The sequence below is a fragment of the Tupaia chinensis genome, unplaced genomic scaffold (genome assembly GCF_000334495.1).
Source record: "Tupaia chinensis unplaced genomic scaffold, TupChi_1.0 Scaffold000214_1, whole genome shotgun sequence".
Taxonomy (NCBI): domain Eukaryota; kingdom Metazoa; phylum Chordata; class Mammalia; order Scandentia; family Tupaiidae; genus Tupaia; species Tupaia belangeri.
Window position 1 is genome coordinate 798,471 of NW_006159689.1, and position 6,339 is coordinate 804,809.

The following is a 6,339-nucleotide window of genomic DNA, read 5'->3' on the forward strand; positions in this document are numbered from 1 at the left end:
TGGACGCCACGCCCCTGCAGGGAGGAGGGTGTGTGGTGGGAGTGTGCGTGTGCGCGTGCGCGTGCGCGTGTTTAGCCGTCCACTTGGAGGGGAGGGGCAAAGTGGCTCCGAGACCGGACAGTTAGAAGCCGGGGGCTTGCAAGCGGGGCCCAGCCTGGGCATTCGTGGTGGCCGGGAGGGACTTCCGCGGGGACGGAATCACATCCCTGCCCAGTGTTGGGAGCAGAGGGGGAGGCGAGGGTTGGGGCAGGGGGGCGAGGAATGCATATGGGAGGTGCCAGCATCTTGGTCTGGAGAGCTGGCGGATTAAAACCCTGAACTCACTAAGACGCTTGGGAGAGTGGGTCAGTATGTGACAGTTCAGACGGGAGGACGTCCTTTTCTGTGTTTCTTAGCCGGTCCCACCGTCCCTGCTGTGTTACTTTTCTGTGGGGACAGGGACTACCTTTTGTACCCTGAGGCATTATGTTGACACGCTTGAGTGGTGACTGTTGCGGGGTGCAGCGGGTGCAGCGTGTGAATGAATAGGTACCTTGCGTAACCTGGCGCGTCCAACGAAGGACTCTGATGACATAGTAAGTCTAATTTAGGTAGGGTGGGGGGCTGGAAAGTCAGGGCATCCGGGTGTACACTGAAGAGTGTCACAATGTGTAAATGTTCCGCAGGTTCACACGGATCAGCCTCCTGGGCCATGCTGTATCGAAGGCCCGTTTCTTCTGATGCGCCCCAGCGGAAGACAGGTGGGCCTGCCCTCACAGGGGATGACGTCCCCTGCCTGAGCAAGAGATGGCCGAGCACCTGCTCTGCCCCTCAGCAGACTCCGCGCGCCCTAAGCCAGCTGAATGAGGGCCTGTAACGGCCGCCTGGGCGGGACTCTGAAGCCGGCAGTGGGGGGGGAGGGGACGGACACACCCCTTCCCCCCCAGACTCCTCCCCGTCAGGGTCGGCCCAGCCATGGACTTTGGACCCGGGTGAGAGCAGAGAAGCGCCCTGGGTTTGGTGGATCTGATCTGGTATTCTCAGTCCGGAAATGGAGTGCTGGCAGGGGGCTCGATGATCTCCAGGGGGACAGCTGACAGAAGAGAAGGTGAGTCCTATTTCCTGTCCCGCGGTGTCTTGCTGTGCCTGTGCAGAGCCATGTGGGGCACACTCCTGGGGACCTGTACCTGGGGGCCGGTGGAAGCTTCACTTCCTTCACCCCTGCCTGGTGACCTGATCCCAGCATCTCCTGCCCAAGCAGAGAAGTTCCTGGTTCGGGATTGTGAGTGAAGGCCACCGTGAGGTTAGGTCAAGAAGATGACGAAAAAGTTCAGACCAAGTCAGCACATGGCATAGTGATTGGAGGGCTGGACTCCCACGTGGTCAATTGTGGTTCAAGTCCTGGACATGGCAGTCTGAAACTCACACTGGGCGCGTGTGCGTGTGTGCCCAAAATCTCTGGAGGAGAAGGGATTGTGGTGTGGCCATCACACTGAGGGTGCGGTTTCTTGTTTTGTCTTTCTGGTGAGCATAGTGCCCTATAGCAAAAGAATCTCAGAGTAAATAAATGGGGCTCATCAGCTACATGGCATAGGGCTGAGGTGATGCTGTGCAGAGAAGCTTCGACTTTGGTTATCCTGAAGGGCCTTTCCCACCCGAGGCAAGGTTCCAAGTCATTCTGGCTCAGATTCTGGGATGGAACCCTGCGGAGCGGCTGTTCTGCTCTGGGAATGAACTGAACCAGGCTGCTGGGGCTGCTGGCGGGGTGGCGAATGGGAACCGGGCTGGGTAACCTCCTGTGTCTTCCTTCCACCCTACGCGAGAATTGAACCCTCCCATCTAAGACTGAGAAACCCCCTAGAAAGAGCAGAGCAACAGCACAGGCTTAGGAAGCAATAGGGCTTGTGTTCTCGCTCTCTTAGTCATTTTGCAACCCTCCATACATCCTTCCTCTCTGCCATGCTCTAAACACTGTAGAGATGAGAGTAACTTGGGGACCAGCAGTTGGCATAATGGCTATGTCTCTGGACTCCCATGTAGTCGACCGCAGTTCAAGTCCTGGACCCAGTGGCTTAAACTCACACCGTGTGTGTGTGTGTGCGTGCGTGCCCAAGATCCCGAGAGGAGAATGGAGAAGGGATTTCAGCGTGGCTATGCCCCCCAGAAGGTGATTTCTCGTTTTCTGTCGCTTTGTCTATCTGGCGAGCGCACACTGCCTATGGCAAAAACCTCTCCAAAAAAAAGAGATGAGAGTAACTCACTTTGCAGGTTTCTCACAAGTTTATGAGGAGCAAGTGAAATAATGATTTTTAAAAGTATCCAGGGTTGCATGCATACAAAACAGTAAAATTGACATACTTCATAGGCCTTGTTAAATATTGCACAGAGAATAAGTCTGAATTGGGAATTCTGGTTTTTGTTTTTAACGAATTAACATGCTGGCAGCTGCCGGAGAGGATGGCCTTCCTCGAAAGCCTGTCCTGGGTTTGTCTCGTCCCAGTGCTGTAGACAGGACCCGGCTGTGCTGTAGAAGACGTGCATAAGCGCAAGGACTCGGGCTGAGCCTCCCTGCCGGACGCTGCTTGGCCCTCGCAGGCAGTCAGCCTGCCAGTGGGGAGCAGGTTGAGGGGTGGGGAGGATCACTTCTCAGGGCCGAGGGCCCTGCATCTGGGCGCGCACTGGGCCCCTCCTCCCGTGCCATTTCCGGTTTTCTCCTGAAGGGGACACTTCACTGAGACAGCCATCTCTTAGCCATTTACATGTCCGCAGGCTGCATTCCCACTTGAAGAGCTGTTCATAGTTACTTTCTTCTTTTTAAATTATTTATCTACTTACTTTAATTTGATCAGAGGGGGACAGAGTGAGAGAGAGAGAAAGCAAGCAGCCAGGTCTGGGGCTTGAATAGTCTCCCCTGTGGGAGTTCAGTGCCCTTAACCACCACACCACCTGCTGGCCTCCTGGTTATTTTCTCACCTCCTGCTCGCGCCTGCCTACACTCTGGTTCACCTCTGCTAGCATGCCTTCTCTTCCCACTGATGGCAAATAGCGGGAGAGAGGGAGGGCACGGTACTGGGGTTTTCCGAAACAGCTGGGTCTCATGGCCTGGGCAGGGCAAGGGGCTCTTCCTAGACCTCTGCCTCCCTCTAGCTGAGTAATAGCCAGGCTCCACCTTCCCTGGGACTGGTAGCAAAAGCTAATGTCATTTGCAAACCGAAACTCCTGTCTTCATGCCTACTTCTTGGTGGAATTCTTTCATTTTCCTCCTTTCCTCGCCTCATAAGCTCCTGACTTTCCCCAGTGGCCTCTGCTCTGGAGTCCCGTCCCGGCTGTTCTTCTCTGGTCTGATAAAGCCCCCTGACGCCAGCCTGCTACCTGAGAAGCTACCGGGCTCAGGCGGGCATGTCACCTGCTCAGGCTCTGTCTATCGAGTTCCTGGAGCTGGTCTTTGCTTAGGCCCAGAATCCCAGTGAGCCTCAGGGTGCCCATGCACGCCATCCTGTCCCCCACCCCCGCATCAGCTCAGCCGGCCCTGGGATCTGGTGCTGCATCGGGAGGCTCCCTGTGTCTTGCAGGCTGTGCTGACCCACTAGTTACCCTTTGTGACAGAGGGATGCAGGTGGCCAGCTGAAGGCTGTAGTTCCTGGACGTTCTGAGATTCTTGTGTTCATCTTTGCTTCTCCTTTGACATGGACGAGCCAGTTTCTGGGTTTCTGTGCACGGGACAGCTGTTGGGAGGAGGGGAGAAGGGAAACTGAAACGCTGACTCAAAACTTTGCTTTTACTTCTCTGGATGGCTTCGAGCCAAGATCTGCCTGAAGTTCAGAGCACGGACTCTTTCTAAATTGTAAAGCTTCACGCTGCCTTAGGCATGGTTGCTGGGAGGGTACTTTCCTGGGACAGTTTTATTTCTCTTTCTTTTTCCAGTTCCGTTTTGGTGGCAGCAGAGTGGGAAGGAGAGAGTACTGGTGGTTCTAATTCTTTTTTTTCCTTAAAACCTTATTAACTATATAAATGTCTTTTTTTTTTTTTTTTTTGGAGAGGTTTTCCGCCATAGGGCATGTGCCCTCACCAGAGGCACAGAGAGAGAGAAACCACAGGCGGATGGCCACACTGCAAACCCTTCTCCATTCTCCTGGTCTTTGGGGCACACACACACACACACACACACACACACACGCGCACACACAGCCTGAGTTGTAAGCCCAGGACTTAAACCACTGCCATGTGGGAGTCCAGTGCCTCAACCACTATGCCACCTGCTGGCCCCCTAATTCTTTCTTACCTGTGACCAGATCCTCTTCCTCCTTCCGTTTGTGTATAATCCATTGCTAGCTTCATCTCCAGGATCCAAACCCGTGGCTCCTTGTCCCTGCCCTTCTCAGAGGACCCCTCCCATCACCCTGTTAGGAGCCCAGGGCCTCTTTTTCCGGGTCAGCTTGGCAGTCATTGCTTGGCTTCTTGCCTGGCAGATCGAATGTTTGTTCTGGTTGCCATCTAAGAATTCAGCCCATCCTGGCTCTCCAAGCAGGCCTTGCCTGGGATAGGCCTCTTGCAGTTGGGGTTTCTATTTGTAGACCTCCTGTGATTAGGAGTTTAAACAAAGGGCTGTCTGAGGTGTGAGGTGGAGCGTGACTTATGGAGCACAGACAGCCCCTTGTCCTGCCTCCCCCAAAGCGGATAGAGACCACGGTGGAGGTCTGACAGCCAGTGGTCTTCGGCACCCTGCTGCGCCCTGGCTTTCTCCCAGACGGGTGATTCCGCTCTTAGCTTGAGTTCACACAGCTTGTTACACGTTTAGGACGTATTTTTTCTCTTGCCCTGACACCAGCCCCTTCAGAAGTAACGCTCAGTGAGCAGAGGTACGGGTGCTGCCTCTGGCCTGCACGTGTGAGTGGGCTCCGGTCTGCTGCAGTGGAGCCAGAGGCCTCTCGTGCACACCCTCACCCGGGCAGCTCTTCTCTCCATCTGCTTCCCAGACAGGGCTCCAACTGCTTCTGCTGAAGTTCCCCGGGTGCTCCTGGCTGCCCCCCCAGTTGACACCTGCCCCTGCCCTTCAGCCTTGCCAGGTCAGCCGAGGCTGCCTGGCTCTGACACCTGGCCACGCCTTGCCTACCTCTAGCTATTGGCAATTACCCTGTGCCTCACTGTCCTGCCTAGCCTGGGGGGACAGTGCGCCCTGCAGGGGAGGCCCAAAGACGGTGCAGGTGGTAGGGGTGTTTTTGGCTTGGAGAGGCCTCTGTCCTGTGGCCCCTAGCAATCCTCTTTCAGCTCTTCACCCTGCAGAGACCTGTAGGGCACCAGCCCTGCCCCAGCTTCCGGTGGAAACAAGTCAGCCCCGCTCCAGGAGTTCCTGCTGCTGGGAGCTGAGCATGGGGAGGGCTGGCAGGGCCTGGTGGCAGCAGTGTGCCCCATCACACGCAGCAGCCCTGGGAGGAGCTCACAGCCCTAGTTAGTGGTTTCTGCCCTCACTCCTTAGCTCAGGTGGGGGGAGAGGTGGCAGTAGGGGTGGAGGCTTCAGCTGGGGTACTGCACCGAGGGCCCCCTGGAGGAAGGCAGTTGGTGGGACAGCCACGCAGGAGGGGCATGGCTGAGTGGCAGAGAGGGACTCTAGGCAGCTCTGAATTCTCAAGTGGCTTATCTGCTGCAGGCCCACCCAGGGCAGTGGTGGGGCGTGGGGCTCAGCGCTCCTGACTCAGGCCTGAGGCCTGGGTGCTGGGGAACTAGCCCGTGCTCTGGACTGTGGCCCGCCTGCCCGGCCACAGCCTCTGTCTTACCATCTTTCTTCCTTTGCCGGCTCTTGGCCCGGGTGTTCGTTACTGAGCTGCTCCTTGGGTCAGCCGGGTCCCGAATCTCTCCCACCTCCTCTCAGTTGTCTTACCCACCCCCAAATACACAGCAGAGGGGTACAGACTAGCAGGCGCTCGGTGCTGCCCGACTGGGCAGTCCCTCGGATCCTTCCTTTCTCTGGCCCCAGCCCTCCGCCGCCGCCCAGCGCTCACTCCCACCGCGGAGGAAACGGTTAAGACGGAAACCGCCGGTCGGTTCAGCCTGTGGCAGCAGGTGTCCGACTCCCCTGCGGGCGCGCGGTTCCAGTTCCTGCTCCTGTGCACCACGTGCCCGCTGGGCCCCAGCTGAGGGCTGGGCGCGGCTGCGGCGGCTCCCAGTTCCCGGCCGTGGATGTGGTTGAACGCCCTGCCCCGCGCCCCACCCCGCAGGCTCTGGGATGGGGAAGGGCCTGGAGGGCCCAAAGTGTGGGGCGCGCAGGGCATTCGGAGTTGGGGCTGCAAGCCGGGAAGGGCCGAGGTCCCAGCTGCCTCAGTGCCGCCTCCCGACGTCGGGGCCGGGAAGGCTGGGGCAGGG

At 57.5% G+C, this 6,339-nt stretch overlaps 1 protein-coding gene and 1 long non-coding RNA gene across 2 annotated transcripts in view; one reads left to right on the forward strand and one right to left on the reverse strand.

Annotated features, from left to right (window-relative positions):
• Positions 1-104: 104 nt before the first annotated feature.
• The window catches only part of MGAT1 (alpha-1,3-mannosyl-glycoprotein 2-beta-N-acetylglucosaminyltransferase), a gene marked incomplete in the record, with an annotated part of 14,141 nt that continues 7,906 nt past the window's right edge, over positions 105-6,339 (forward strand). The window contains 2 exon segments of the mRNA XM_014587463.2: positions 105-575; positions 666-1,087.
• LOC106734764 (uncharacterized) lies at positions 2,208-6,333 on the reverse strand. Its single transcript, XR_003549244.1, has 3 exons — positions 5,754-6,333; positions 4,262-4,558; positions 2,208-3,704 (listed from the first exon to the last, which is right to left on the reverse strand). It is a non-coding gene; the product is annotated as an uncharacterized LOC106734764 (long non-coding RNA).